At 37.6% G+C, this 24,594-nt stretch overlaps 1 long non-coding RNA gene and 1 other non-coding gene across 2 annotated transcripts; both read right to left on the bottom strand.

Moving 5' to 3' along the window:
- Positions 1–14,389: 14,389 nt before the first annotated feature.
- LOC122231760 lies at positions 14,390–23,049 on the bottom strand. The gene is made up of 2 exons (XR_006208995.1): positions 22,952–23,049; positions 14,390–14,664 (listed from the first exon to the last, which is right to left on the bottom strand). It is a non-coding gene; the product is annotated as an uncharacterized LOC122231760 (long non-coding RNA).
- LOC122232059 lies at positions 15,261–15,367 on the bottom strand. Its single transcript, XR_006209388.1, has one exon. It is a non-coding gene; the product is annotated as a U6 spliceosomal RNA (small nuclear RNA).
- Positions 23,050–24,594: the final 1,545 nt, after the last annotated feature.

Below are 24,594 nucleotides of genomic sequence, written 5' to 3'. Positions count from 1 at the left end.
CGGACTTCAGCTCAGGGCATTATCTTGCAGTCTATGAGTTCCAGCTCCACGTTAGGCTCTGTGCTGACAGCTTGGAGCCTGGAGCCCGCTTTGGATTCTGTGTCTCCCTTCTCTCTCTCTCTCTTTCAAAAATAAAATTAAACAAATTTTTAACTTACTTGGCTCTTAGAGTTCTTTTCTTCTTTTGTCTCCCTCTGTTTCTTTTCTTTTTTTTTTTAATTGATGATAACAATGTCTCTCCTCTTCAAGAGAAGATGTTTATTTTAAACTTTTGGAAAGTTTTAATGTAATTCTTGTAAAACGTTTTAATTTATCAAAGGCCGTTGCCACTAAATGATGAGCAGAACTGGCTTAGTTTGAAAGCGTCAGGCATACTTTTGAGGGTTGACTGCCCAGGAGTTCCGACCCTTCACTCAAGCATTAAAAGGAAATCATTGTTCTGGATCCTGCTGATGATTAGAGCCTGTTAACCAAGCCACCCCTATGTTTCATGGCACAAATGACTCCACACCCCCAGCCTCACAAAGAGCAGTTTCTAATTCTTTAGTCATCATGAGCAAAGCAGGCTGGCCAGAGACACACTAAACTATTTTTCTAAAATAACCTCTCATGTTCTTCACTGAGGGGAGAGAAATTTTGCCTGGTGATGGGAAGAGATTTAAAGCACTCCTGCGTTATGATTCATCGTAACAGTAAACCCGGTCATTCGAAACCTAGAAGGTATACATTTCTAAAACGATCCCTGTTACGATCTTCTAAGAAAATTTTGAGCTTTTAAAATGTATTGTGTCTGTTTCGTTTGATATCATCCCTTTACTATGTGACTGATCTGACATACCTTTTCCTTCCTTCAGAGTGGATTTAGTGTTTTCCTCCTTCATTTGTTAACTTTCCATTTGCTTATTTATTTAGAGACAATGTCAAACATGCAGAAAGTTGCAAGAATAGTAAAAGAGCATATTTTTTCCTGAAATTTTTTGAGTTAAATTGCCGATATGACTCCCTCACTACCTGAGTACTTAGTGTGTACTTCCTACAAACCAGAACATTCTCCTCCGTAACCATGACGTCACTATCCAGGTAAGTAAATTGACACTGATGCGTGACTGTCATCTAACTCTCCAACTCTTCCAAGTGTCACCCATTTTCCTAATATTGTCCTTCACAGCAAAACGACCCGGCTTAGTGTCCCATGCTTCATTTCATTGTCTTATCTCTTTAGTTTTCTTCACTGTGGAGCACTTCCTGAGTCTTGACTTTCATGACCTTAGCGTTTTGAAGATTGTAGGCCAGTTATTTGGTAGACTAGCCCTCACTGTGAGTTGTTAGTCTGATGTTTTCTTATGCTTAGGTTTAGGTGTGCACCTTTGACACGAATATCACAGAAGTGATGCTGTATTCTCATGGCATTCTATCAGATGGTTCACAATTTCAATGTGTCCCATTAGTTGGCAGTGTTAGTTTTGGTCACTTATTCCTGTCTGTCAGGCTTCTCCACTGTAAAGTTACACTTTGTAATTTTGTATTCCCACTATAATTAATAAGTATTTTTGTAAGGAAGTATTTTGAGACTATGTAAATATCCTGTTTCTCATCAAGCTTTTAATATCTCCATTCATTTATTTATTTCAGTCTGGATTCATGGATTCCTACTTTTATTCAGTGGTTACAACCTGTTACTATCACCTTTTGTTTTGATGCTCAAACGGTTCCAGATTTGGCCAGTCAAAAGAGTCCTTTTGACATGTCTCCATACTTCATTGTGCATTTCTTTACTTCCTGGCACAAGATGTCCCAGGCTCATCTTATTCTTTCCTTGCCTTAGACTTGGTGTCAGCCATTTCTCCAAGGAACCTTGGTTCCTTTTAGGGGAGTGTGATCTTTTCTTTAGAAAAGATCTTGGAGCTACATGTGCTGAATGTTATCGGAGTTTTGCTGCTTCCTGTCTTCAGTGGACAGAGCTAGTGAATATATTACAATTGTATTATATGTATTACATATACACATGTATTTACATCCATATTTCTGTATCTATTTATGTTGAAAACTATGGGTTCATGCTAATATCCCCAATTTCAGTCTAATACCATAGGGTTCCTTCAAGTTTTTTCCTTTTCCATATTTGAAATTGTCTTCTCAAGAATGAGAAACTTTAATGTATTTATTTGATCAACTCTTCTGGATGTCACCTATCTCTTGTTACCATTGAATCCCACACTCCCTATGTGATGCCCTCCTCGCTGGCTTGGGCTCCAACACTCCTAACTATTCCATTGTGCTTAGCTTGGTTGGGCCTTCACACCGTGCTCTGGGCCACCACAGGAGTCCACTTAACCCTACTGTGGTCATCTATCTTGCTTTAGCTTCACCTAATGGTTTTTGTATTGATCTGATCAAGGAAACAAGAAAAGAAGAGTACCACTTTATTTTCAAGCATTTGCTAAATACTATTTACCAAGCTCTATATTATTTCATTTTAGTGACATTATGACCCTGAGAAGTAGATATAATTACCTTCTACACATTGGCACTGTGAAGATGAAAGAAATTATGTCATTTGCCAGCATCCATAGCCAATAAGTGGCAGATATGAGGCTGGTCCTATCTCTCTGACTATAACCAATATTCAAATTGGAAGCTGTGGTATGTGTTATATATTTCATATCTTTTCAAATGTGTAGAAAAAAATGGTTCATTTTTAAGGTCAATAATCATTATAGAATTTCTAGTATATAAATCTTTTGGGGATATGAATTCTCAAATGTCTCAATTATAAGCCGAGAAGAGCTCTCTCCATGTAGTATTAATTTGCTAATTAGGCACTTTGAAAAGACTGTACATAAAGAAAATGTTCCCTCATTAATGATGGCATTAAGGATTTCAAAAGGTATTTTATAATTTATACTATTTCATTTCACAATCTTACGTCTCTGCTCTGCTTTATGGCATATTTTAGTGGTTAAGCTTTTATGTACTGAATCATTCAAAATGCCTCTCCATAATTTAGGAAAAAAAAAGATATGAGAGAATATTTCTCAGGCTGTTTGTCTCCTGTTAAATAATGGTGAACAATTGTAGGAACTTTTCTGAAATAAAAACATGGATTATTTGGAAGAGGCTGGATTCTCAAGCTCCGTTAAAAATCCATTATGATTTCATTATCAATTTTACAGAAATTTGGCAAGTTTCCTGCCTAATCTAAATATTCTAAATTTCAAGGGAAAAACCTACTCTTTCACACATTTTCTCAAAGACGCATGGAGGCCTTTGACATTCCTGTGCTATTGTCTAGCTTATGTAATGCCTACTGTATGCTGGGCACTGTGTTAGGTAATTTACTCACATTAAATCATTTAATCCTCTGCATCTGTTAGATGAATATCTTCTACAGATGAGAAAGTTGAAGTGTAATAATAAGCATGTATCAAGAGGCACCTGGCTGGCTCAGTCAGTAGAGCATAAGACTCTTGATCTCAGGATCCCGAATTGAAGCCCCATATTGGTTAAAAAAAAAAAAAAAGATAGCAGCACTCTCAACAATAGCCAAATTATGGAAAGAGCCTAAATGTCCATCAACTGATGAATGGATAAAGAAGATGTGGTTTATATACACAATGGAGTACTACGTGACAATGAGAAAGAATGAAATATGGCCCTTTGTAGCAACGTGATTGGAACTGGAGAGTGTTATGCTAAGTGAAATAAGCCAGACAGAGAAAGACAGATACCATATGTTTTCACTCTTATGTGGATCCTGAGAAACTTAACAGAAACCCATGGGGGAGAGGAAGGGAAAAAAAAAAAAAAAAAGAGGTTAGAGAGGGAGAGAGCCAAAGCATAAGAGACTCTTAAAAACTGAGAACAGGGGCGCCTGGGTGGCTCAGTCGGTTAAGCGTCCGACTTCAGCTCAGGTCACGATCTCGCGGTCCGTGGGTTCGAGCCCCCTCTGGGCTGATGGCTCAGAGCCTGGAGCCTGCTTCCGACTCTGTGTCTCCCTCTCTCTCTGCCCCTCCCCCGTTCATGCTCTGTCTCTCTCTGTCTCAAAAATAAATAAACGTTAAAAAAAAATTTTTTTTAATAAAAAAAAAAAACCTGAGAACAAACTGAGGGTTGATGGGGGGTGGGAGGGAGGGGAGGGTGGGTGATGGATATTGAGGAGGGCACCTTTTGGGATGAGCACTGGGTGTTGTATGGAAACCAATTTGACAATAAATTTCATATATTGAAAAAATAAATTAAAAAAAAAAGGATGTATCGAGCATTTCTTATACGTGAAGTGTCGTACTATTGCTTTGTGCAAACTATCTCATTGAATTCTCACAACTATTTGTATATGTTGAATCTCTATAATTATTCCAACCCATGCTTCTAGACATCACCAATCCCTCCTTACCGTGGCATCCCACACTGTCTATGCACATGCCCCCCCTCACTGGCTTGGGGTACAGTATATCTAGACAAGCCGCGAGACAAGGCTGACCAGAGTGGAAAGGAGGAGGAGTCTGATTAATTTCTCAGAATGGGAATGGTGAGAGTGATTCCTAAGTACTGACAAAACCTCATCAATACCCTGTTGTCTCTCTGTCATTACCTTTATCCTGGCACAGGGCCTGACCCATGTCATTTGTGTTTTTCCAGTTGTGATCAACAGATCAGTTTCTGGGCAGTGGCAGACCAGTGCCGGGAGACATTCTCTTCTGAAGAATTTTCCATAGGAAGGTGACTACCTATTTAACTCACTCCTCTCCCTCCTGCTCTGGCTGCAAAGGGCAGGACAGAATTGGAAACTTCCCTGATGCTCCCTCCACTCTTCTCCCCAGTTCCTCTCAGAGAGGGTGGGATGGGTAAGCCCCTCTGTTTCTAGCAACCAAACGCTGGATTCGACAGAGATGGAGACCTGGTGATTGGGAGCTTTTCTTTTATGTGTCATTGAGAGCAGTTTCACTGAATGAAAATTGTTTAGGCAACATCCCTACCAGGCCTGTAATGTTTATAAGTAAGTAAATGTCTCTGGCATTTTGTTTGAATGGGCTGGTTTTCTTCATCGTGTTCATAGAAAACCCAGAATAAACATGTTGCTCCCTACCTTGTTATCTCAAAGTGTCCTTAAACTTCCGTGCATCAAATTGAACCCCCAAACTGAAGATGCAAACCATCCCATTCCCCTTGCTCCTTTCCCAGGGCCTTCCCCTTGCAGCTTGGTACCCTCCCAGGAGGCCTGGAGCAGGGCGATATCATAAGAGCATTTGTGAGTACCTGAGCCCAGCCCTGGAACTGCCCTGAAGTGTCTGGGCCTCAGTACCATGTGTTTGGAATAGAAGCTGCTGGAGGTTGTCTGTTCTATGCACTTAAGTCCAAGCCACTCCTCATTCTTCCTGGGATGTGGAGGTGGGATGACTCACTTCTCTTTTTGAATTTCTTGCTGGGTGTGTTCAGCCACTTCGGTCCAGACAGGTTGCCAGGAGTAGCTGGTTGTTGAGTTATCTGAGCCTGTGAGCCAAGTTCAGCAACCTGAATGCCTCATTTTTCAGAGCCTAGGAACATCTCTCATCAGAGGATCAATGTTATCCTTGTTTGGGGACAGAATAAGCTCAGTGATTTCTGTATGATGACTTGGGAAAAGCGGTCTTCTTCACAAATTCCCCGAATGTACGGAGATACTGTTACTGAAATTTCTGAATATATTGTAAATTTGTCAGTTTCTTCTTGCAGATCCATCAGGTTTTTTTTGTTTTTTGTTTTTTGTTTTTTTGGTTTTTTTGCTTCCAGTATTTTTGAGCTCTGTTATTTGGTGCACAAATAATTAGGATTGCTTTATCTTCTTGATATCTTCTTGACCCTTTATCATTATTAAGTGGCCCTCTTTCCCTGATAATATTCTACACACTGGTGCCTAATTTGGTTGATATTAACATAACCACTTCCACTTTCTTTCGGTTAGTATTAGCATGGTATATTATTTGCCATCTTTTTACTTTTCAGCAATGTTTATTTATATTTATTGGGTGTCTTATAGACAGCATATAGTTGTGTCTTGTTTGTTTGTTTTTTTATCCAATCTGGCAATCTCTGACATTTAATTGGGTCTTTTGGGCCATTTATGTTTGTTGCTGTTATTGATGTTTGTGTTTAACACCTTTCTTCCTCTTTTCTATTTGCTTATCTGTTGTTTGCATTCTTTTTCCTCTGATTATACTTTATGTTTAATTAACTATGCTTGTAATTATGTTTTAGATCCTGATGGATTCTTAGCCAAACATTTACAATACAGATCTTTAACATACTACAGTTATTATTATATTACAGTCATGGCAGTTTAAGAACGATATAAAAATACACTTCCATGTATAAAAATATCCCATCCATGCCTTGGTGCTGGTCTTGTCACCCATTTTACTTTGACATAGGTTATAAAACCCACAAATATGTCCTTATTTTCACTTTAAGTTGTCAATTATCTCCTGCAGGTATTTAAATATTAAGGGATAAAAGTCTTACATTTGTCTCTGTATTTACCATTTTCCAGATGTCCATCTGCTATAGTTTCCTCGTGATTATGGGACCTCTTTTAACATTTGCAGTGCAGCTCCATTGGTAATGAACTCCTTCCCCTTTTGTAGGCGAAAGTAATAAGAGAGTAAGGTGAATATGTATTTCACTTTGCTTTTGAAATTTACTTCTGATGGGTAAATTGGAGATTGGCACTTAAAAAAATTGTTTTAATGCTTTAAAGAAGTTACTTTCTTCTGTTGTGTTTTTTCCCCTCTGACAAGTCTGTTGTAATTCTTATGACAGAATAAGAATGATGTATCCTTTTTCTTTCTGCTTGTGATATTTTCCCTTTATCACTGGATTTAAGCAATTTGATAATGGTGTGACTTTGTATAGTTTTCTTCACGATTCTTATGTCTTGGGTTCACTGAGCTGCTTTAGATCTGTGCGTGTTACACCATTCACTAAATTGTGAAATTATCAGCTAGAATTTTTTCACAAAAAAATTTAGCACTATCTCAAAACCATGCACAGTAGTTAATCTACAATAAAGTCAAAGATGGATAGGCAATGCTCGTGAGTACAATGCATTTAATTTGTGTACTTAAGACATATCACTCAGACTGATGCAACAATGGGTGATTTATTACTATGAACTGTAAATTGTGATTACGAACATCAGGGCTCAGGGGTGAAACAGTGGCAGTGGCTAAAGAAGGAAGGTAATCTATACTGTATTCATTTTACATTAAAAATAATGGTTTTTTTCATACCTATTTTTGAGGGCTGCTATATCAGTTTAGAGTTTTCCTCCAACTTTCTGAAACCATTACAGAAAACAGAGTTTTTGTGTCATGAAAGGGGTGTCTGGGAAACATAACTTTCATTACTTAAACCAGCTTAGTTCAAGACAAACTCAGATGGTTTATGACCCTAGTGCCAACATGGTAGAAACTCATGGTACTGAAATGTCTGTAATTTTCTTTTAGTTAAAAAAAAAAACAAAACACATCACACAGATTGATGAAGAATAAGATAACGGAGTTACTGATTTTCAAACCAGGTCAACTGTGATGAAAACAGTTTTAGTAAAGACCAGGGAACTTCAGAAGATATACAGAAGGAAGATATAGGAAAAATTTTGGCACACAAGTATGAATAATCACTATATATGTGCCACTATAATTAGCAAATAAAATGAAGCATATTCTGTGAATTCCAGGAAGGGGTCCCAGTAAGTTCCATGGGGAAATTTATTTTGACCACATCTTCAGTTATGAGACTGTAAATACAGGTCAAAATGGTGACACTGTTCATGAGGAATAGATGATTTTGTCATAAACTGTATGTGATGAGTATCTAACTGAGTATGAAATTGGCTTTTTCATATTGACCCAGGCTGTGATACCAGAGCTGGCTATAGATGAGAGCAGGTGAGAGGAGGAAAGACAAGGAAGGCTCTAGGGAGGGACAATTGTTTACTTGTTTAAAAACTATTCAGTATGATTTACATGAGATAGACTATGAAAAATAATCTAAAATATGGAGAAGTGTAGAGAAAAAAATGGAAGCCAAGACACTTTCTAAGTATTGATTCTGAAATCACTGATAGCAAAAAAGTTTGGAAAATTTTGCAGATGTGTTGGACAAAAGGAGAGAATTAGAGAGGGTGGGGGAAATGATACTCTAACTCAACTGGAGATCTCTGAACACAGCTTTGGGGTCAGGCAAACCCACTCCATGGAAGATGTTCATGTCCTCCAAAATTGAAAAAAAAGGAACATGAGAAACTTCCCAGAAATTGAACTTTAGAAAGTTGCAACAGAAACTATGCCTTGAGTAAAAGGATCAATCCTAGAACAAATATTACATCATTTAAAGAGTTTTGAGCCTTGGGTGCCTGGGTGGCTCAGTTAAGTGTCCGACTCTTGGTTTCAGCTCAGGTCATGAACTCGCTCTTTGTGGGATTGAGCCCTGCATCAGGCTCATGCTGACAGCACGGAGCCTGCTTGGGATTCTCTCTCTCCCTCTCTTTCTCTGCTCCCCCCAACTCATGTTCTCTCTCTCTCTCTCTCAAAATAAATAAATAAACTTACAAAAAAAGTTTTGAGCCTTTCACTTTGTGATAGAACTTTTTCTCCCTGTAAAAATAGATGTGATCAAGAAACTGGGGCGCCTGGGTGGCTCAGTTGGTTGAGCGTCTGACTCCGGCTCAGATCATGATCTCGCGGTCTGTGAGTTCAAGCCCCGCATTGGGCTCTGGGCTGACAGCTCAGAGCCTGGAGCCTGCTTCATATTCTGGGTCTCCCTCTCTCTCTGCCCTCTCCCGCTCATGCTGTCTCTCTCTGTCTCTCAAAAATAAATAAACACTAAAAAAAAGAAAAAAAAAAAGAAAAAAGAAACTGTATCACCATTTACCCCTTCACTATAATAAAACATGTAATAAGTTTTGCTTAATATGAGTTATTTAGCTACATTTGATAAATTAAGTATAGGCATACTTCATTTTATTGTGCCTCACAGATACCGAGTTTCTTACAAATTGAAAGTTCGTGGCAACCCTGTTTACCAGCACCATTTATCACAGCATCTGCTCACTTCATATCTCTGTGTCACGTCTTGGTAATTCCTGCAATATTTTAAAACTTTTCATTATTTTTACACTTGTTATAGTAATCTGTGATCAGTGATCTTTGATGCTACTATTGCCCTTGTTTGGGGGAGCCACAAACCACGCCCATGTAAGAGCATAAAGTTAATCAATAAATGCTATGTATGTTCTGATTGCTCCAGCCACTGGCTGTTCCCCTGTCTCTCTCCCTCTCCTGGGGCCTCCCTATTCCCTGAGACACAACAATATTGAAATTAAGCCAATTAATAAGCCTACAATGGCTTCTAAGCATTCAAGTGAAAGGAAGAGTCCCATCCCACATCTCTCCCTTTAAATCAAAAGCTAGCAATGGTTAAGCTTGGGAAGACATGTTGAAAGCTGAGATAGGCCAAAAGGTAAGCCTCTTGCATCAAACAGTCAAGTTGTGAATGCAAAGGGAAGGTTCTTAAAGGAAACTAAAATTGCTCCTCCCGTGAACACATGAATGATAAGAAAGTGAAAGAGCTTTATTGCTGAGATGGAGAAAGTTTGAGTGGTCTGAACAAAAGGTCAAACCAGCCATTCCCTTAAGCCAAAGCCTAATCCAGAGTCACCGAGGTCCTAACTCTCTTCAATTCCATGAAGGCTGAAAGAGGTGAGGATGCTGCAGAAGAAAAGTTTGACGCTAGCAGAGGTTAACTCATGAGGTTTCGGGAAAGAAGACGTTTCCATAACATCAAAGTGCAAGGTGAAGCAGCAAGTGCTGATGTAGAAGCTACAGCAAGCCATCCAGAAAGTCTAGCTAAGGTAGTTAGTGAAGGTGGCTACACTAAACAACAGATTTTCAATGTGGATGAAACCACCTTTTCTTGGAAAAAGATGCTAAGACTTTCATAGCTAGAGAGAAGTCAATGTCTGGCCTCAAAGCTTCAAAGGACAGACTGACTTTCTTGTTAGAGGTAATGCAACTAGTGACTTTAAGTTGAAGCCAATGCTCATTTACCATTTTGAAAATCCTAAGGCCCTTAAGAATTATGCCAATATACTCCTGCCTCTGCTCTATAAATAGAACAACAAATCCTGAATGAAAGTACGTCTGTTTACAACATGGTTTACTGAATATTTTAAGCCCACTATTGAGGCCTCCTGTTCAGAAAAAAGACTCCTTTCAAAATGTTACTGTTCAGTGATGATACACCCATCACCCGAGAACTCGGATGGAGTACAATAAATTTAATGTTTTCATCAATGGGTGTCATCCATTCTGTATCTCGTGGATTAAGAAGTCATTTCAACTTGGGGCGCCTGGGTGGCTCAGTCAGTTAAGTGTCTGACTTCAGCTTAGGTCATGATCTCATGGCTTGTGTGTTGGAGCCCCGCCTCAGGCTCTGTGCTGACAGCTCAGAGCCTGGAGCCTGCTTCAGATTCTGTGTCCCTCTCTGGCTCTGCCCCTCCCCCACTCATGCGGTTGCGTTCTCTCTCTCTCTCTCTCTCTCTCTCTCTCTCTCAAGAATAAATAAAACATTTGAAAAATTAAAAAAAAGAAGTCATTTCAACTTTCAAGTCTTATTATTTAAGAAATACATTCCATAAGGCTATAGCTGCAATAGAGAGTGATTCCTCTGATGGGTCTGGGCAAAGTCAATGGAAAACCTTCTGGAAAAGATTCACCACTCGACAAAAATGAACTACTGGGACCTCATCAAAATAAAAAGCTTCCACACAGCAAAGGAAACAATCAGCAAAACTAAAAGGCAACCGACAGAATGGGAGAAGACATTTGCAAATGACATATCAGATAAAGGGTTAGCATCCAAAATCTATAAAGAACTTCTCAAACTCAACACCCAAAAAACAAATAATCCAGTGAAGAAATGGGCAAAAGACATGAATAGACACTTCTCCAAGGAAGACATCCAGGTGGTCAACCGACGTATGAAAAAATGCTCAACATCACTCATCATCAGGAAAATACAAATCAAAACCACAATGAGATACCATCTCACACCTGTCAGAATGGCTAACATTAACAACTGAGGCAACAACAGATGTTGGCAAGGATGCGGAGAAAGAGGATCTGTTTTGCATTGTTGGTGGGAATGCAAGCTGGTGCAGCCACTCTGGAAAACAGTATGGAGGTTCCTCAAAAAACTAAAAATAGAACTACCCTACGACCCAGCAATTGCACTACTAGGCATTTATTCACGGGATACAGGTGTGCTGTTTCGAAGGGACACATGCACCCCCATGTTTATAGCAACACTATCAATAATAGTCAAAGTATGGAAAGAGCCCAAATGTCCATCGATGGATGAATGGATAAAGAAGATGTGGTATACACACACACACACACACACACACACACACACACACACACACACAATGCAGTATTACTCGGCAATCAAAAAGAATGAAATCTTGCCATTTGCAACTACATGGCTGGACCTGGAGGGTATGATGCTAAGTGAAATTAGTCAGTCAGAGAGAGACCAAAATCATATGACTTCACTCATATGAGGACTTTAAGAGACAAAACAGATGAACATAAGGGAAGGGAAACAAAAATAATATAAAAACAGGGAGGGGGACAAAACAGAAGAGACTCATAAATATGGAGAACAAACAGGATTACTGGAGGGATTGTGGGAGAGAGGATGGGCTAAGTGGGTAAGGGGTATTAAGGAATCTACTCCTGAAATCATTGTTTCACTATATGCTAACTAATTTGGATGTAAATTTTAAAAAATAAAAAATAAAATTAAAAAAAAAAAGATTCACCATTCTAGATCCCATTAAGAACGTTGTGATTCATGGGAAGAGGTCAAAATATCAATGTGAAAAGGAGTTTAGAAGTTGATTCTAGCCCTCGTGGATGACTTTGAGGGGTTCAAGCCTTCAGTGGAGGAAGTCACTGCAGGTGTGGTGGAGATAGCAAGAGAACTAGAATTAGAACTGGAGCCTGAAGATGTGACTGAATTGCTGCAGTTGAATGGATGAGAAGAAGAAGCAGCTCAAGGATGAGCAAAGAAAGTGGTTTCTTGGAATGTAATGTACTCCTGGTGAAATGCTGTGAAGATTGTTGAAATGACAACAAAAGATTTAGAATATTACATAAACTTAAGTTGATAAGGCAGCAGCAGGGTTTGAAACAGTTGATTCCAATTTTTAAAAACAACTTGTGGGTAAAATGATATTAAGCAACATTGCATACTACAAAGAAACTGTTCATGAAAGAATCAATCAATGTGACAAACTTCATTTTTCTCTTATTTTAAGAAATTGCCACCACCACTCCAACCTTCAGTAACCACCACCCTGATCAGTCAGCAGCTATCAACAGTGAGGCAAGACCCTACACCAGCAAGATTATAACTCACTGAATGCTCAGATGATGGTTAGCATTTTTTAGCAATAAAGTATTTTAAAATTAAGGTATATACATTTTTTAGACATAATGTTATGATTTAGTTACACTACAGTATAAACTAAGTTTTACATGCACTGGAAAACCAAAAAACTCATTTGACTTGCTTTATTGCAATATTTTCTTTATTGTTGTGGTTTGGAACTGAACCTGCAATACCTCTAGGGTATGCTTGTAGCTCCACTTTTTGTTTTCTATAGGATTTAAGAGACAAATAGATAAAACATAATAAATCTATGTTAATAGGTTCACAATATATAAAGTTTAATTTATAGCATCGATAACAAAGGAGAGGTAGAGCTGTAAGGAAATAGAGTTTTTGTATATGACTGAAAGTAAATTGGTATCAATTCAAAATAGATTGTTATAACTTTAGGATGTTATATGTAATCCCCAGGGTAACCACAAAAAAGTACCTATAAAATATACACCAAAGGAAATGAGAAGGGAATAAAAACATGTAAATACAAAAAAATTAACTAAACATAAAGAAAAATAGTAATGAAACAAGGAACAAAAAACTGTAAGACATAGAAAAAACAAATGACAAGATGGCAGAAGTATGTGCTATCTTACCAGCAATTACTTTAAATGTAAATGGATTAAACTCCCCAATCAAAAGGTAGAGATTGACAAAATGGATTAAAAAATGATACAAGTATATGCAGTCCACAAGACACAAGAATGTGTAAGTGAAAGGATGGGAAAAAGATATCCATGCAAATAGTAACTAAAAGAGAGTGGGGTGGCTATACTAATATCAGATAAAATAGACTTTAAGCCAAAAACTGTCATTAGAGACAAAGAAAGGGGCACCTGGGTGGCTCAGTCAGTTGAGCATCCGACTGGCTCATGCCATTATCTCACAGTTCATGAGTTCTGTGCTGTCAGCACAGAGCCCGCTTCAGATCCTCTGTCCCCTTCTCTCTCTGCCCCTCCTCTGCTTGCTCCCATATGCTCTCTCTCAAAAATAAGTAAACATATTTTTTAAAAAAGAGTGTCAAAGGACATTATATATTGATAAAAGGATCAATTTACTAAGAAGATATGATAATTACACACATATATGCACCAAACATACCTCCAAACTCTATGAAGCAAACATTGTTAGAATCAGAGACAGAAATAGATCTGCAACAATAGTAGGGAACTTCAATACCTCAATAATGTATAAAACAACCAGACAGAACATCAATGGGAAATAGAGGACTTGAACACCACCAAAGCGTCAAATACATCTAACAGACACATCGAACATTCCAACAACAACAGAAAATACTTTTCTTAAGTGCACATGGGTTGTTTTTCAGGACAGACCATACGTTTGACCACAAAACAATAGTTAAGAAGTATTAAAAAACTAAAATTGCACAAAGTGTCTTTCTAATTACAATGAAACGAAACAAAAAACTAATAGCAGAAGGAAAACCAAAAATTCACAAGTATGTAGAAATTAAACACCCCACTTTAAGCAACTAATGGGTCAAAGAAGAAATTGCAAAGGATATTAGAAAATATTTTGAGACAAATGAAAACAAAACACATGTTAAAACTTATAGAATACAATAAAAGACAATGCTAAAAAGACAATTTATAGCTGTAAATGTTTATGTTAAAAAAGAAAGATTTCAATTCAGCAACCTAAATTTACACTTTAAAGGGCTAGAAAAAGAACAATGTAAACTCAAAGCTAGCAGAAAGAATAAAATGATAAAGATCAGAGAAGAGAATGATGTAGTTATTTTGGTAAGTGTTCATTTGGTTCTAAAAAGTACAGTATAGGAACTCAGTTATCATTTTCCTTTCTGTTAGAAACTCAACAATATGCATTCAATTTTAAAGCACTTCTCCAGGCAATGAGATATAATTATAGACAAACTAACCTGAAACAGAAATAGTTGTCCACTTTTTCTGGTTGAGCCTGGAGTTGAGAATGGAACAGAGCACAATTTTTGAGTTCAATTACCAGGACTGAAGTTTCACTAGAGAATAGGCCTTTCCCATTTGCTCCGTCATTTTCAGAGGGTGGCTTTAAATTATGTCCTTGGAGGTTTCCAGCTTGCCTCAGGCTCTGGGTACCACTCTGCAGCTTTACACACCAGATGGACCGAATTGGCATCACTGTTCTTGGTGAGAACATGTGAGGAACTTTCCATTCCTGTGAAATGAGAAGGGAACAAGCAGTTCAATTAAGAAATCAAATGTTTTGATTTTAGTTTGAGTATTTTGAATATGATGCACCAAACACAAGGACTGCCTAACTCCTAACTCCTATATAACTTAGGAAGAAAACAATTGATTTTATGAATAATTTTATCAAAATTAATGATTACCCCAAGGAATCAAAATTAGTAGAGGGGCACCTGGATGGTTCAGTTGGTTGAGTGTCTGACTTCAGCTCAGGTCATGGTCTCACAGTTCCTGAGTTCAAGCCCCACATTGGGCTTGCTGCTATCAGCATAGAGCCCACCTTGGATCCTCTGTTCCCCCCTCTCTCTGTCCCTCCCCCTGCTCATTCTCTCTCTCTCAAAAATGAATAAATGTTTATTTTTTTAAAGTAGTAGAAAAAGACAAGAACAAGAAAATTTAAAGACCCGAGATAATTGAAATTTTGGAGAAAATAAGATAATAGTGAGAAACTGAGCATAAGAATTCATAGCGATTTCAGAAGCACACCAAAAGCCAGTTGAATGGCACAGCTCTGATCAAACGTCCTTACACTACCCACAGAAGTCAAATTGTCAAAGTAGATCCCTAGAAATTATACACTTTACTTAATAGCATGTCAGCCTTGCCCAGGGGCCATGCTAATCTTCTCTGCATTATTCCAGTTTTAGTACATATGCTGCCGAAGTGAGCACTGCTGTGTACTTAATAGCAAATTTTACTAATAATTAGTGAAGGATACAAGCAAAAAGCAGGCATAAAGATAGCGATATCTATCTCTGGAGGAGTCCAAACTATCATCTGTGCCTCCAAAAAATAGATTTTTGCACTGGGATATATTTTGTTTTCAGAATAAGAGATGAATATTCACTGTGTGTGTTGTACAGTTTGCCTGAGGAAGCTGTTTAAGTTCAGAGCCTCTTAGTTTTTACATTCCATCAGTTACACAGGGAGCCTATGAGACTAACTTCTGTTCTCTGAGTTATGACCCCTAATCCATATATTCCAGGTTAGTTTATAATAAGCAATGCAAAAATGCTCCTAAAAACATTCTTAGATGAGAACTTCTTTGGTTATCTTCCTACTTGTAAATTCCATCAGAGTGGAGGAGAGAGTTACAGAGCTATTTTTAATTCTTTCTTTCTTTCTTTCTTTCTTTCTTTCTTTCTTTCTTTCTTTCTTTCTTTCTTTCTTTCTTTCTTTCTTTCCAGGGACCTGCATGAATTGCAGTAATGACAGTGGCAGGGAGAGTGAATTCACTGAGAGTGAATTAGAATATGTCAGAACATCCAGAGCTCCCCAGACACCATACTGTGCATTGTGGAATGTGGCTTCTCTTAAGGTACTTGGGGAAAGACAATGACACATTTCTGAGCATGCATGAAAGGAACACTGGGCTCCAGTGAGAATGTTTCTGACCCTCACCTCTCTTAACCATCCTCTGGGCTCATAGTTCTTCATAATCTAGAACTTCTTTTAATATATCTTCCAGCTGTCATCTCTGTCTACACTGAGGATCAGTGGGGCACGCAATGCAAAGCAGGGAGCAAAGAAAGCTAAAGGCAGCAGGCATGACAGATGGGATGAATATACTTAGAGTAAATTATAAATACAAATGATATATTGATCAGTTTGCATCTGATCAAATTGAAGCATGTTTCAATATATGCAGTACATCGGACTTGAGTGAGGCAGAAAATTATAAACAATGGGGGTAAATAAGAGGAAGCATTCAGAGACACACAGATGTTCCAATGGCTCTTGATATTCACATTTCCAAACTTGGATTTTATATACTATCTTCTCAAAAGAACAAAACAATAAGCTCAATCACATACAAAAATATCATACATCATAAAGTTGATGCTTCATACCAGCCTAGGAAAGATGAAATGTTCAATAATTAGACTTGAGACTTGAGACTACTGGATAGCCCTAGGGAGGAACATTTCACTCATATTGCATAGTTTACTGTAGAATAACTTCAAATAGATAAACGATTTAAGAGTTAAGATTAAAATGTACTAAAGGAAATTAAAAGTTAAAAAAAAATTTTTTTTTTGAGAGAGAGAGAACATGTAAGCAGGGGAGAGACAGAGGGAGAGAGAGAAAGAATCACAGAGCCCCCACATGGTGCTCGATCTCACGAACCATGAGATCATGACCTGAGCCTCAGACACTTAGCCAACTGAGCCACCCAAGTGCCCCAAGAGTTATTTAAAAATCTTTGTGTGAGAAATGTATTTAAAAGTCTGATTAAAAATGCACCCACAAAAAATACAATCAGTTATCAAAAATTTACAATTAGCAATGTTAAAAAAACATAAAAAATAAAAATTGTAACTTATAGCTCTTACATATTGATGAAAAGATCAACATTATATATGGAACTATTACTTTCCCTCCAAAACTTGTTTCACCAATAGTTATCCCAGAATCTATGAATGGCAATACCATAACTCCAGTTAGATTGGGCCGAAAATCATCAAGTAATTATGAGCCTTCTATTTCTCTTCTGTTCATTTAAGGAAATTCCATTTACTCAACACTCAAGTCTGAATAGCATATGTACATACTATTCTCAGTGTCTGCATGGTGTTCTAACTGAGCCTGGGAAAGAGAGAGTCAAAACTCTTGATACTTGTTGAATCCAGTATAATAGGAAAGAGTATCAACTTGATATTTCTAGAAAATGTTTCCACATTACCATATGTCAAGCTTCTTTTCCAGTAGCTAGAACTTAGGAAACATTTTCTGGTTTTGAATCCATGTTTACACAGCTCTAAACATTTAACTGGACTGGAATGAAGCTAGTAATTATAATGAACACTAAACCTTGAGAATTATATGTTCTAAATGATACTCTCAACTTCACAATAACTAGAAAACAAAAATTACCCCATATTATGACTAATTTGGTTCTTGTCTGTGAACTAGATATTTTATCATGGAGCCCATGATAGTAGGCCTAATTTTCTATGGAGATCTAACTTAGGCATCAAATATCCTGTGATACTGTTCGGGTTTTGAATTTAAAAATCTAAGGGGATTCAGTTAACTAACTTGAATCCAAAAATAAAAAATTCTGGGGTGCCTGGGTGGTTCAGTGGGTTGAACATCCAACTTCGGCTCAAGTCACAATCTCATGGTTCATGAGCTTAAACCCCACATCTGGCTCTCTGCTGTCAGCATGGAGCCTGCTTAGGATCCTCTGTCCCCCTCTCTCTCTGTTCCTCTTCCACTCCCTCTCTCTTTCTCTCTCTCTCTCTCTCTCTCTCTCTCAAAAATAAACAAACATTAAAAAAATAAAAAATAAATCTAAGGGTATTCAGCATTAGAAAGAAAAATATTTGGGATAAGGAAAATAATACAATTAGAATAAATCATTCATATCTATATATGCTACACATAATTACAGTGGGTTTGTAAACACTTTAGAGAAATGCATTAAAATTTTTATCCCATATAAATATTTTAAAAATAATATGAAGCAACACATATTCAGAAAATTAATTCAAATGTACAGGAGTTGTCAAATAGGTCATTTATATGGTTAAATTTTTTCTGCCAGTCTTTAATCTTAAATCACATGATTTAAGTGGATTTTGAGAGCTGTGATGTTTGTGATGTTTTTCAAAACATTCAGCACAGTTTCTTAATTACGGCAATAGCAACTTAAGAACTTATCTGGACTTTTCTCTACAGACTCTGTCACTTAAATCAGATGCCAAATAAATATGGCTTCTAATGTCACGAGAGCCACCATGCTAAGGCTAGAGACAGCAGGTCTGATTCACGGACCTTTCTGGTCAATAAGAGGTTTGGGTGCCATGAACACAAAGAAGTCATCATACATGAAGTATGAAGTAACCTGTCATACTTATTGGGTCATTTAGTTATCACCCAGTTGCTGCTAGCTTATCATAGAATCTACCTCATTTCTCTTGATCTCAACTAATGCTCACTAACTCTTACATTACCTCTCTAAGCTTCCAGGCCAACTTTTCCTCCAACAACCAGCTTTTTAGCTATAGACAAGCCTAAGGCATATGTTCTCTGCCTCTACAAAATATATATTAAATAACACTTACTAAACTGAAAGGCTGCAGCTACCTAAGTCTCTATTTTCCCATGAACAGAATCAAGAAATTTTTATTTAATTCATTTGGCAAATATTTATGGGATACCTACTCTGTGACAGGCATTGTTCTTTTTTTTTTTTAATTTTTTTAATGTTTTATTTATTTTTAAGACAGAGAGAGACAGAGCATGAGTGGGGATGAGGCAGAGAGAGAGGGAGACACAGAATCTGAAGCAGGCTCCAGGCTCTGAGCTGTCAACACAGAGCCCGACGCGGGGCTCGAACTCACAAACTGTGAGATCATGACGTGGGCCAAAGTCGGACGCTCAACCGACTGAGCCACCCGGGCGCCCCTGACAGGCATTGTTCTAAGCTTTTGGGACATTTCCAGGAACAGCAATGAGGCCAGAGTACCTTTATCAAATGGCATCGTCTCTGGCCTCCAAAGTACTGCGGCTGGAGCCCCTGCCCTGACTTCTCTTCCGGTGGCAGTATTTGTGAATTGTCCCGAGAGAAGCCACATTCATTTTCAATCTGCTCAGCTTGGGAGTTAGATTCTCATCGGTGTCAGACCCATTGTCAGATTCCCTTTCCTCAAAGGCCTGGCTGAAGACAGAGCACTCTTCCTCGATGTTAGGTGGTAGTAGTCACCTGTGGCTTCCAGCATAAAACCACTTGTGTTGAGGACAAGGGTTTCTTGTCCTCCTCCTCCTCATCTTCCTCTTCTTCCACCCTGAACAGACACTTCTGCCCACTGGTCGTGGGTTTCAAGCTTATCGGTCTCAGCATGGAGACAGCACTTGTCCAGTCCAGACAACTCGGGAGGTCTGAAATTCTGAAGACAGGATACAACCATAGACCCCGCCCCTTTTGTTTTGGGTTTGTTTTGTAATCCTATGTGATCCCAGAAACCCTTCATATAAGCCAATGGAAAGGAGCCTAAGATTATATACCTAAGTGGAAATGCTAAAAAGGAGGAAATATGGAAATAGCCAACAAATACAGATATTAAAGCAGGTTATTCCAAATCATCTCATTGCTTTATAACCATGATAATATGAAGATCCTTTTCCAAAAGACCTGAACCTCAGAACACTACCAACTACTGTTAAAAAATACAAAGTAGATGGGGTGCTTGGCTGGCGCAGTCAGTTAAGCATTTGGCTCTTGATCTCAGCTCAGGTCATGATCTCACAGTTTGTGAGTTTGAACCCCTCATTGGGCTCTGCGCTGATGGCATGGAGCCTGCTTGGGATTCTCTCTCTCTTTCTCGCTGCCCTTCCCCCTCTTGTGCTCTTTCTCTCTTAAAATAAATAAATAAATAAACATTAAAATATATATAAAGTAGGTTGCACCTTCATATTCTGTTCTCTCACTGAAATACTTTTCATTTCTAATGCTACAAATTTTGTGTTTTTTTCATCGACAATGTGATTTTTTGTGGTCTTGTTTCATTGTATATAAGTAACACACAGTGAAGTGCAAACAATTTAAGTGAATTGCTTGAGTTTTAAGAAATGCATACCCAAATACAGAAAATTTTCATCAATTCCTTTATGTCTCTTCCAGTTAACCCACTCACTGAGACAACTACTGCTCTGACTTTTTTAAAACTTTAATTCCAGTATAGGTAACATACAGTGTTATGTTAGTTTTGGGTGTACAAATCTGATTTCTTATACCAGAGATTAATTTAGCCTATTTCAGGACATCATATAAATGGAGTCATATATATCTTACTTTAAGCTGGTATCACACTGTCTTGATACTGTAGCTTTAACAGAAAGTATTGAAATTGAGTAGGAAGCTCTCCAAATTTATGTTTCCTTTTCAAGAATGTCTTGACTTGTTTACGTTTTTTATATTTCCATATGAATTTTAGAATCAGCTTGCCAAATTCTACAAAAGCGAACAAACAAAAATTGCCTGCTGAGATTTAGATAGGGATTATGTCAAATGTATAGACCAGTTTGGGGAAACTTGGGATCTTGAGTCTTCTGCCCAACCAACCAGATACAGTTTTCCATTTATTTGGGTTCTTTTTATTTCTCTCAGCAATGTTCTATAGTGTTCAGTGTATAGGTTTTGCATATATTTTATTAGGTATATTTATATTGCATATTTTAATGCTATTACTGGTGCTGGTTTTTTTTTTGTTTTTTAAGTAAGCTTCATGCCCAATACCGAGCTCAACGCAGAGGTTGAACTCACGACCCTGAGATCAAGACCTGAGCTGAGATCAAGAGTTGGACGCTTAGCCAACTGAGCCACCCAGATGACCCTAGCACTGTTTTTAAATTTGGTTTCTGTTTGTTGTTACTATGTAGATATACATTGATTTTTGTATTTTGGTCCTTCACGGGAATTGTCCCTTTCATCCAAGCTATCAGGTTTACTGGCATTAAGATGTTCATAATATTTTCTTATTATTTGGATGTCTGCAGAATCTGTAGTTATGTCACTTCTGTCACTTCTGATTCCGATCGTTTTCTCTCTTTTATCCTGATGAGACTGTGACTCACATCAATCTTCTCAAAAAGCCAACTTTTGCTTTCTTTTACAGTTGATCCTCCAACAATACAGGTTTGAATTGCATGAGTCTCCTTATACACATATTTTTTTCCAATAAATGCAGTACAGCACTAAGATGTTATTTTCTCTTCTTTAGGATATTCTTAATATTATCTTTTCCCTAGCTTATTTTATTGTAAGAATACAGTGTATAACACATACAACACACAAAATATGTGTTAATCAACTGTTTATATGTTATCAGTAAATCTTTCAGAGAACAGTAGGTATACTAGTAAAGTTTTGGGGGAATCAAAAGTTATATGCAGATTTTCAAATTGCATGGGGGACTGGCACCCCTAACCCCCACATCGTTCAAGGGTCAACTGTATTTGCTCTATTTTTTCCCCATTTGATTTGTTCTCTGAACTTCATTATTTCCTTTCTTCTCTTTACCATGGGTTTCATTCTTCCCTTTTACTAGCTTCTTAAGGTGGAAAGTGAGAGGCCATAGCCTTTCATCTTTTCCAATAAAGGTATTTAGTGCTTTACATTTCCCTTCAAGTACTGCTTTAAGAGGCATCCCACAACTTTAGATATGTTATGTTTTCATTTTCATTCAGTTCCTTTTAATATTTTCTTTGACCAGTGGATTATTTAGGAAGATGTATTTAGTTTCCAAATATTGGGAGATACTTTTGTTACTGATTCCTAACTTAATGCTGTTGTGCTCAGAAAATACACTTTACCTTTTAAATTTATTGAGACTTGTTTTATGACCCCTTAATATGATCTACCTTAGTAAATGTTCTGTATGCACTTAAAAGCAATGTGTATTCTGTTGTTGTTAGATGGAATGTTCTTACAAATGCTAATTAGGTCAAGTTGGTTGGTAGTGAGGATGTTCAAGTCTATCTCTATCCTTGCTGATCGCTTATCTCCATGTTCAATTAATTATTAAGAGAGGGGACTGAAATTTCCAACTACAGTTATGAACTTGTCTAGTTTTCCATATAGTTCTATCAGTTTTTGCTTCATGTATTTTGAAATTCAGCTATTGGGTGTGTAAACTTTTAGGTACATCCTCATAATAAACTGACCCCTTTATCATTATGAAATGTTTTTCTTTATCCCTTGTAATTATTCTTAGTTCTGAGATATATTTTGTCTAATATGAATACAGTTCCTTCTATAATTTTAATTTGAGTTAGCCTGGTATATCTTTTTTCATTCTTTTAACCTATTTGTGTCTTTATATTTAAAGTGTGCTTACAGGCAGCATAAATTTGGGCTGTGCCTTTTTATCCAATATGACAACCTACTCTTTTAATTGGTGTTTAGATAATTTATATTTAATGTGAAAATATATATTTGTTAGATCAAGTGTATCATCTCAATTTTGATTTCTATTTGTTCTATCTTTTGCTATCTTTTCCCTTTTTCTGCCTTCTGTTGGATTAATTGTATATTTGTTATTCTTTTTTATCCTTTTTTTGGATTATTAGCTATAAATGTTTAGTTATTTTAGTTTATTTAGCATTTCTACCATATACTTCCAGCTTGTCCCAATCTACCTGCAAGGAATGTACCACTTCATGTATACAGTATGAGACTCTTACAATATGGTCATGATCATGTTTTGCCATTACGTGACCATAATGCCCCTCTAATGGCTGGTTTGGCCTACCTTTCATAGGTATACTTATGGATGGTGTGACCTTCTTCAGATAGCCATATCCAGGAGCTCACCAAGGGTTTCCTTAGATAAGGAATCCTAAAGCAATATGAGACATCTGATCAGGCTTTCTCTGGATCATCTCAACAAAATCCAGAGCCAGTGTCTGCTGGTAATTTTTTGGCACCACCTGCAACAAAAAGAGAGTATCATTAATCAGGACATACCTCCCAAGGTACTATATTTCTGGATGGTCCAATCTTAGAAGGACAAAGCTTAGGGGGGTTCACTGAATATGTAGCATCAGTGGTCTCTCCAATGTTCTTTATGCACCGGTTTTCTTAGCTTATTTAAAAATCTAGCCTGATTTTCATGTTTATGTGTTTCCAGAACAATTTTTTAAATGTGTGTTTGTTTCTTTATTTTGAGGGAGCATGAGTGGGGGAGAGGCAGAGAGAGAGGGAGAGAGAGAATCCTAAGCAGGCTTCACACTGTCAGCACAGAGCCAGATGCAGGACTCAATCCCACAAACCATGAGATCATGACCTGAGAGGAAACCAAGAGTCGGATGCTTAACTGACTAAGCCACCCAGGTGCCCCCATGTTTATGTGTTTCCAACCAATTCTCACTGCCAGGATGTAGGATTGGTCCTTTTTGAACACCAAAGCTTTAGGATTAAGATAAAATTTTGAATAGAGATGTAAAAAGTTTTTTTAAGTGCAGATCTTTTTTGGTGAAAATGAAGGTTGCTGAATAGAAAGCAACCATATGCTGCCTTTGTGCAGGCATCACAAAGCATGAACTAGCTCAAAGCACAGTTTAGAAGGGAGAGCAAAGCAGGAGAGGCAGCACAACACAGTGGTTATAAGTGTGGACTCTGAAATCAGAATACCTGGGTTTGAATTATGACTTCTGAAAAATGAAAACTAAGTAGCTCTTTTGTTTGTCGGATATTTTGATTTTTCTGGTAGGTATAAAGGAAAGGTGTTAAAAACAGTTTTCTGTTTTGTTTTGATGATACAAAACTGTGTGCTCTCAAAACAGCTTTCCTGCTTTAAAACATTGCTACAGCCTTTGTGTGAAGATGCTATCTTGTTTAATCTGGTGAAAAGATTCCAAGAGGTTGTGGTCACATGGCATGCATTGTATGGTAAGGAGGTAAGTCATGATGGGTGTGCAGTCTATTACCATCAGAGTTATGAAGCTCCTGGTGGTGTGAAAGAAGTATAGTCGTTCAGGAGACTGGAGAAGTTTCCAGATAACCATCTCAAGGATTACTTGAGATCTCTCACAAACCCAGATTTGCACGAGTAAGTGCTAAGCAGTAATTGAATGCATTCCTAGAGAATTCTGTGATCTTTCAGTCTCACCAACTCAGAAATACATTATTTCCCTCTGGCAGGAATTTTTCAAAACCTCTAATCCACTTAAAGCATAAACCATTAGAATATATAATCCTCAGTTCATATCACAATATGATGTACCACAGGAGGTCCTCATTAAGATGACTGAATGGGTTCTTCTAGAGCTACTACAGATAAGGACTCAAACATCAAGTCTTTCATTGGCACAAAAGGAAGATGAAATTCCTAGTTGTAATGATATGAATAGAAATGATGTTGACATGGCTATGCCTGGTGGGTAAGCACAATAT

Source organism: Panthera tigris, chromosome A1 (assembly GCF_018350195.1).
Source record: "Panthera tigris isolate Pti1 chromosome A1, P.tigris_Pti1_mat1.1, whole genome shotgun sequence".
Classification (NCBI taxonomy): Eukaryota; Metazoa; Chordata; class Mammalia; order Carnivora; family Felidae; genus Panthera; species Panthera tigris.
This window is presented reverse-complemented; position numbering and strand designations above follow the sequence as displayed.